The sequence below is a fragment of the Phyllobates terribilis genome, unplaced genomic scaffold, assembly GCF_046119375.1.
Source record: "Phyllobates terribilis strain yellow unplaced genomic scaffold, ASM4611937v1 Scaffold_1__5_contigs__length_1240528914, whole genome shotgun sequence".
Taxonomy (NCBI): Eukaryota; Metazoa; Chordata; class Amphibia; order Anura; family Dendrobatidae; genus Phyllobates; species Phyllobates terribilis.
Window position 1 is genome coordinate 461,050,228 of NW_027362761.1, and position 9,253 is coordinate 461,059,480.

Below are 9,253 nucleotides of genomic sequence, written 5' to 3' on the forward strand. Positions count from 1 at the left end.
CGTCTCTTCCAAGGGGCATTAATACCATCTTGTTAAGCTACTGTGACCTCCACATCTCTTCCAAGGGGCATTAAAACTGTCTTGTTAAACCACTCTGAACTCCACGTCTCTTCTAAGGGGCATTAAAACCGTCTTGTTAAACCACTCTGAACTCCACAGCTCTTCCAAGGGGCATTGACATGTTGTTTTTAATTACCTCTAACCTCCACGACTCTTGCAACGGGCATTGCATTTCCTCCTAATTTTTGTCAGCTTTTGCTTTTCAATGCATAGGCGAACACTAAGGGAGACCCACTCCCCAATAATGGGTAGAAGGTTTTTAATACGCTGTAATCCACGTCTGTTTCAAGGGGCATTGCAGTGCCTAATAATTTTTGGAAAGCCTTCCATTCCCTGCTTAGGCCAACAGTGTACAGGAGACCCAGTTGCTATAAATGGAAAAAACGGTTTAGTTAATGCCCTTTGACCTCCATGACACTTCTAAGGGGCATTGGAGTGCCTCGAAATTTTTGGTAGGCATTGCATTCACTGTATGCCTTATAACTGTGTAGCTGAACCGCTCCTTTTGGTACAGAAACATATCCTACAAGACATGTGTGGTTGGCTGGCCTGATATTGATGTGAATGGTCCCTGTTCCTCCTGCTCTTTCTCCTTTGCCACCACCTCATCCATCATTCATCACCTGAAGCTTTGTTTTAACGGGAGTCATAGAACTGGGATAGTAGCAGGAAAACATCCAGCAATCCTCGAAGGAGGTAGAATATGCGCCAAAACGCTGACCACCTCAGGCCTAGCTGCTACTACATACATGCGCTTGCATTCCAAGGAACAGAAAGCTAAGGAGGTGGATGGCCTCATGATCATGAATAATTTACTCGTTGTGTAGGAGGCCGACCACTGCTGCTGTCTACCTTCTGAACTTTGTGTTGAAGCCTGATTGACCCAGGACCCGCAATCCTCTATGTCTGGAGGACGTGTTGCATCCCAGTGTCCAACTGTGTCCCGGATTCCACAATATTAACCCAGTGTGAAGGCGTCAGTGAGATGGACCATTCCTGGCCACATTCACTTGTCCACGTGTTTGTGGTTAGGCTGTCCTTCCCACTAAATGCACTGGGGAGGGCACAGGTAATGTTTTGGTATGCGCGCTTGTGTATAAGGCGCACCGGGACAAATAGGGGCGGCTGGGGACCGTTTATGGACACCCGGCCACCCCCACGCGGCTGGTGACTGTGTGTGGGCACCCGGCCGCGGGGCGGCTGGGGACTGAGTATGGACACCCGGCCGCCCCCTGGCGGCTGGGGACCAGGCGTGGACACCCGGCCGCCAGGCGGCTGGGGACTGAGTATGAATACCAGGCTACCGACGCAGCCATGACGTGGTGGCCAGATTTCACCTCCACATGCCTAAAAGGCCCAATTTCAAGTGCAAGCAAGCTAGCAGTATGGTATTGCAGCCTGGGGGTGGGTGGGTGGCAGGCTGCATACTTGCACTTGTATTGCAAGTTATGGGGGAGGTACAATTGAACACTGCCCTGGGACAAGGACTTGCACGGGGATAGTTGCAAGACTGCATCCTCTGATGTGGCAAGGATCACTTCTGATGGGCACACTTTTAGGCAGTGACCTGGGTGTCAGAGATGCTTCCAGGGGTCTTCCCCATGCTGTTCCCATGTCTTTTTAGCACTGTATGCATGTGTCACACAGCACATGGCCAGATAAGGTTGTAAAATGTTAAAATGACATTTCCCGGTGAATGCATTTGTCACGGTTGAAAGCAATACAAACGTGCAAAAATGCATAAAAAATGCTACTTGTGAACATAGCCCAAGGTGTGGAGGAGTATTTTTGTTTTTGTTTATTTATTTTACCTTATACACAAGTCTTTACCCTGGAAAGGATGTTCCTTAACCCCTTTCCGACCTGGTCAGTAATAGTACGCACCAGGTCGGGAAGGTCGGTTCAGCGGGGGCTCCGGCGGTGAGCCCGCACTGAAGCGAGCACATGTCAGCTGATTATTGGAATCGCAATCCACCCGCGGCTGTTAACATGTTAAATCCACAGTGTTCTGACTCCGGAGGGTGTGGACATGCCTGTCTGCCTCTCTGCTAGATTGTGGAGACAATACGGCGCCGGACTACTGGCAGCCCATTGCAGCAGCAGAAGCTTCTACTTTATTTCAATTACAGTTTTGTTACAGTTATTTTATTTTATTATTTTATTTTATTTTATTTTCTTACCTTCTCTGGATTGCAACGTTCCTGTATACTCGTCTATTGGGGATGGAAGATACAACACTTCCCACACTATCAACTGCTGCTGGGCACACAGCACGAGATCTGCACCTGGATCTTCCTCCACCACTTACAAGTCTCCTGCAGGTACAGACACTCTGGGGCACGCAATACGGACCATCTCAGCTAATGCTACTGAAGGACGCATGCTGCTACCCACAGCCTGTGACAGGGATACAGCCATATGTGAGCGGTGGAGGTCACTGCATACGATCTGCCATGGAGAGGACTGGTGTGACGGGTGGAAACAATGACGGGATGGTGGACCCTAGGTCTGTGGCTAAACGAGCAGTGTATTCTAGGGATCGTCTTCTGGAACTGCGCAGGATAAAGTCTTCTCCAGCAGTGGCAATACGGAATGTTCCACGGGAAATAAGGAGACCTTTCAGAGGCTGCAGAGCAGGCAAGAAGATCAAGTCCTGGAGGAGAAGGTTTAAACCAGTGGTCCCATCCATTATCATGGGTAACGTACGATCGCTGGTCAATAAGTCGGATGAACTGCTGGCTCTGAGTAAGACCCAGAAGGAGTTTAGGGAATGCAGTCTCATGTGCTTTACAGAAACCTGGCTGCATGAGGAGGTCCCAGATACATGTGTCTCGGTACCAGGGTTTCAAATGGTTCGGGCTGATAGAGAGAGAGTTAGATGCGGCAAGAAAAAAGGTGGAGGAGTGATACTCTACATTAACAACAGATGGTGCAATCAGGGGCATGTAACTGTTAAGGAGAAACATTACTGTCCAAATATTGAACTGTTAGCAGTGGGCCTCAGGCCTTACTATCTAAATAGAGAATTCACTCTTGTTATTGTAGTTGTGATGTATATACCACCATCTGCGAACCCAGAGGCTGCTGGGGATGTGTTGTCAGGGGTGATGGCCCGCCTTCAGACTAAACACCCAAACTCTCTAACTGTAATTTCTGGGGATTTCAATCGAGTAAAGATCTCATCTGCAATACCAAAGTTCTATCAATATGTCAAATGTCCTACACAGGACAACAACACACTGGATCTCCTCTTTGCTAATGTTAAGAATGCTTATTCATCGGCTGCATTACCCCCCCTGGGGAAATCTGACCACAACCTCATACTATTGTCGTCTGCTTACCAACCAGACGTCCGCAAACAACCAGTGACAATAAAAAAGATAAGGAAGTGGTGTCCAGCAGCAGAGGAGGCGTTACAAGACTGCTTTGATTGTACAGACTGGGAGGTGTTGTGTACCATGAAAAAGAATTGTGATGTTAATGAGATTACTGGCAGAGTTACTGATTACATCAACTTCTGTATGGACATTGTAGTACCTGTTCAAGAGATTCGGTGTTATGCAAACAATAAGCCATGGATTACAAAAGAGTTGAAACATTTACTAAACATGAAAAAACTGGCTTTTAAAAGGAAGGACAAGGAGGCATTGAAAATTATACAGCGAGACCTAAAGGGGAAAATTAAGATTGCCCGTGAGGCATTCAGAGTTAAATTAGAAAATCAATTTGCACAAAAAAGCTCCAGAGAGGTGTGGGCTGGAATGAAGCTAGTGACTGGGTTTAAGGCAAGGTCAGAGAAGGGAGGTGGTGGACTTAGAATGGCTAATGAAATGAATGAGTTCTTCAACAGATTCAGCAATAAAGGTGCGGTAGCAGCAGGGAAGGGGGAGGAGGCCGGGGAACAACTAGCTAAATTAACAGGTGGTGAAATAGATCATTTCTCAGTCTCCAAAAATGACGTGAGGGACCAGTTTAGTAAGCTGGCCATTGGCAAAGCAGCAGGGCCTGACGGTCTCAGTCCACGTGTCCTCAGAGTGTGTGCAAATGAGTTGTGTACTGTCTTCCAGCATCTCTTTAACCAGAGCTTACAATCAAAGAGAGTACCAGTGCTATGGAAGACTTCCTGCCTGGTGCCGGTTCCAAAGACTACCTTCCCGACTTCCCCGGGGGACTATAGACCGGTGGCCTTAACATTACATGCGATGAAGTCCTTGGAGAGAATAGTACTTGCTCACTTGTGTCCGAGGGTGATGGCGCATACTGATGCTCTTCAGTTTGCGTACCGGCAGGGACTGGGGGTGGACGATGCTGTAGCGTCTCTGCTACAAACAGTACATTCCTTTTTGGACAATGATGGAACCACAGTGCGTGCTTTGTTCTTTGATTTCTCTAGTGCGTTCAACACATTACAGCCACTCTTACTGCGTGGAAAGTTGATTAAAATGGCGGTGGATGAGGGACTTGTGAATTGGATAATTGACTACCTGTCGGATAGGCCACAGTTTGTTAGGTGGGGAACGGCTACATCAGATAGTGTACTGAGCAGTGTCGGAGCCCCGCAGGGAACAGTGCTGTCGCCATTCCTCTTTACATTGTACACAGCTGACTTTCAGTATAAATCAGACCGTTGTCACCTCCAGAAGTACTCGGATGACTCTGTGATAGTTGGCGGTATTGGGAAGGACCAGGATGAAGAGGAATATAGAAGGGTGGTTGCGGACTTTGTAGTATGGTGCCAGGCTAACCATCTAGAACTAAATGTTAAGAAAACCAGGGAGTTGGTGATGAGCTATGGAAGGTGCAAGAAGGTATGCCTACCTGTTACCATTGACGGTCAGGATATGGAGATGGTGGACAGTTTCAAATATTTGGGGGTTTACCTGGATAGCAAGCTAGACTGGAAGTGCCACATGGAGAAGGTCTACAAGAAGGGGATGAGTAGATTGTACTTCCTAAGGAAGTTAAGGTCGTTTAATGTGTGTGGCAAAATGCTTGAGGTGTTCTACCAATACATTGTGGCTAGTGCCACCTTTGCGGCAATAATTTGCTGGGGTAACAGTGTGCGTGTTGCTGACGCCAACAAGCTCAACAAACTTATCAAGAAGGCTAGCGCGACGGTGGGCCTACAGCTTGGGACTTTTGAAGAGGTGGTAGAGGATAGGATTAAGAAGAAGTGCAGAGCTATAATGGGCAACAACACACACCCGCTTTATGAACTGTTTGCGAAACAGAAGAGCACATTCAGCAATCGCCTAATACAACTAAGGTGTAAAAAGGAAAAATACAGGAAATCGTTTGTTCCAACAGCTATGGGGGTGTTTAACAAATGTCTGAAAAGCAATGTCTAAAGCATTCCAAATGTTATGTTATCATATGTGTCATGTTCAAGATCTGTGTTCTGCTGCTGTGATACCGCAATTTCCTCCGGGATAAATAAAGTATATCTTATCTTATCTTAAATATCTGACAGTGGCATTTAACTCGCGCTTCCGGGAGTCCTAAGTCCCGCCCATCAGTGACCCCGTCAGCGTGATCGCGGGTCACCAATGGGTGGGCATGACAACTCAGGGTCTGCAGCAGACGCCTGTGGTTGTCATGTCTCAATTGCTATGAGCGCCACCTAGTGGTCAGCGCTCATAGCAAGTGAGCATTTCTCCTGCATACAAGCGATCTGCTCATCGCTTGTATGCAGTAGAAGCAATCAGACAACTGCTGCTTCTAGTCTCCTCTGGAGACTATAGAAGCAAGCAGAAAGTGTAAAAAAAAAGTTTTTAAAAAAATAAAAAAAATAAAAAATATATAAAAGTTTAAGTCACCCCCCCTTTCGCCCCATTCAAAATAAAATATATATATATAAAAAAAAAACACATACACATATTTGGTATCACTGCGTTCAGAATCGCCCGATCTATCAATATAAAAGAAGAATTAATCCAATCAGTAAACGGCGTAACAAGAAAAAAATTTTAAACGCCAGAATTACGTTTTTTTGGTCGCTACAACTTTGCAATAAAATGCAATAACGGGCGATCAAAACATCGGATCTACCCCAAAATTGTATCAATAAAAACGTCAGCCCGGCACGCAAAAAATAAGCCCTCATCTGGCCCCAGATCCCGAAAAATGGAGACACTAAAGGTCTGGGAAAATGGTGTCATTTTTTTTTTTTTTTTAGCAAGCTTTGGATTTTTTTTTCACCACTTAAATAAAAAAGAACCTATACATGTTTGGTGTCTATGAACTCGTAACGACCTGGAAAATAATGATGGCAGGTCAGTTTTAGCAATCTGTGAACCTGGTAAAAAAAGGACCCAAAAAACAACTGTGGAATTGCATTTTTTTTGCAGTTTCACTGCACTTGGAATCTTTTTCCCATTTTCCAGCACAGGATATGGTAAAACCAGTGATGGTGTTTAAAAGTACAACTCGTCCCGCAAAAAATAAGCCCACACATGACCATATTGAACGAAAATTTAAAAAGTTCTGGCTCTGGGAAGAAGGGGAGCAAAAAAGGAAAACAAAAACAGAAAGACCCCTGGTCGTTAAGGGGTTAACATATTTCACAGGAAAGCACTTTCACTTTCGTTTTTGAACATTTTATTGTGAGCCTGTAAAAGTGGCTTAATACCTCTGACCACGTTGTTGACAGCAGTGACCTCGGGGTCAGAAATGCTTCCAGGGGCGATCCCCATGCTGTCCCCATGTCATTTGAGCACTGTCACTATCGTTTTGGGCACTTTTTAGGCTTTCTACAGACTGCCGGGGGAGCCGCCGCAAAAATGTTCGGGTCTCCCATAGACTAACATTGGGCTCCTTGCTCGGGTCGAGCACCCGAGTATCACAGTGAGCTCGGCCCGAGCTTCGAGCACCCGAGCATTTTAGTGCTCGCTCAACACTAATAATAATATATATATATATCGGTGTATATATATATATATAGTGTGGATGGGATAAGTTTTAGTTATAGTTTGGTTTGGCGGATTGCCATATGAATTATGTAAGGGCGGTGGACCGGGGTTTTTTGTAGGTTGAGAAGTGAAGGAAGTGTGATAGTGTGTAATGCGGGCCCTTCTCTCTTTTTTTCTCTCCTTGTCCTATGTCGGAGCCTGGAGGATGAAGGGTGAGGAGCTCGGGAGGAGGAGAAGGGTTAAGGAGTCAAAGAGGAGGAGAAGGAGAAGGAGAAGAAGAGGAGTAAGCTAAGGAGTGAAATATAAACTAAAACTAAGGAGAGGAAAGGATCAGAGCAGAGCAGGCTGGGAAACTGACTTTTGTTTACTCATGCCAGGACTTACAAGAGACTCTTGGACTCAAAGACTCATGGACTCTAATGCTCCCTCCGGTAAGGAAACTTTTTGACACAGCCTGATGGACATCCGGGACTCCTAAAAATCTCTTTGAACTCTGCTAGAGTGTTTGTTTTATTTCTGAGGTCATACGGGCCTTGTATAAGGTCTATAAAGTTTATATGTTTTCTTTCCCATTTTAGTGTGGATCCAGATGAGGACATGTTTCGTTATGGTTTTGTGTTTATGGTTGGGTTGTGGTAGGGGAATTGGTTAAGTGTGGAATATGTAATTTGTATTGTTTTCTATTTTTATAATAAGAAAAGAGTTCCAGCTCCAGTAGCGTCCACTAAAGCTGCTGCAGTTAAAAAGCCTTTATAAGGATCGAGCTTGGCGGTCCACCGCAAGGCGTCCTACCGCCAGTCCCAGCCCCTGGGCCTTGGGGTGCCTCCCCGATGCTCTTCACTGAGTATCCCGGGGGCCCGAAGCATTTCCTTTGAAAAAATGAAGTGTCCAAACTACAGGTGGTGTAGCTTGCTTAACAGCTGGGTTAATCCGCTGACTAGCAGACACTGCTACTAGGCCCAAAGTATTGCTTTGGCTAGATGCAGTTAAAAATTTGTAATTAGATACTCTCGTTGGATGCTGAGAAAGCATTCCATAGAGTCTCCAGGCACGCAATATATTATTCTCTTAAAAAGCTTGGGGTAGGGGACTCTTTTATAGCCAAAATCATGGCCCTGTATCGCAATCCGTCAGCTAGGCTGAAGATAAATGGAACATTATCATCACCTTTCATAATCACAAATGGGACAAGGCAGGGATGTCCTCTGTCCCCTCTCTTATACATCCTAGTGATGGAGCACCTGCTCTCATAAATTCACGATAACCCCAATATTAGGGGGATTGAGGTGGGAGGCGCCGAGTACAAGTGCTCTGCATTTGCTGATGATGTCCTAGTATATATCACTCAACCACATATATCCATCACTGCTGTTATGGCTGAAATAGATCACTTTGGTACATGGTCAAATTTTAAAATCAATGCAGCGAAGTCTGAGGCCCTCGATGTCTCCCTCCCCAAATCCATACAGGACTCCATCCAGTCCAACTTTCCCTTTGCCTGGCCCTCACAGGGTATCAAATACTTAGGAATTCCTATTCATAGAGACCTCTCCCGTCTATGTTATCTTAATTTTGGGCCCTTTATTGAACAACTCAATACAGACCACGGTTGGCAAGTTAGAACTGTAAGATTCACTACGTGAACCACTGGTGTTTTGTGGAAAAGCACATGTACACTGTGTTCCAAATTATTATGCAAAAAGTGTTTAGGAGTGATAAGGGAAGAATTTGTTTATCAGTTAAACTCACTGATGGTGATGTGTGTTAGGGCTCTTTATATCACTGTAAGCAATTGCAGACACCTGTGCTAATTAGTTTGGCAGGTGTGTCCAATGAAAGGCAAGACTACTTAAGAAGGCTGTCCCACATTATTAAGCAGCCTACATTTTCTGCCAAAATGGGAAAGAAAAAGGATGTGTCGGCTGCTGAGAAGCAACAAATTGTGGAGTGTTTAGGTCAAGGCATGACTACAATCAACATTGTGCGATGATCAGGATGAAGTGTCTTGGCAATCAAGAAGTATGTAGCTGATTCACAGTACACACGTGTGCGTGCTGATAAGGGCAAATTGAGGACTCTTTCCTAAAGGCAATTACGTCAGGTTAAAAGAGCAGCGGCAAAAAAGCCTTGTCATAGCAGCAGACAAGTTTTTGAAGCTGCTGGTGCCTCCAACGTCCCCCGAAAAACAAGATGCAGGGTCCTTTAGAGGTTTGCAGCTGTGCATAAGCCATCCTGTCGACCTCCTCTATCCACTGCACGCAAGCAGAAACGACTACAGTAGGCCA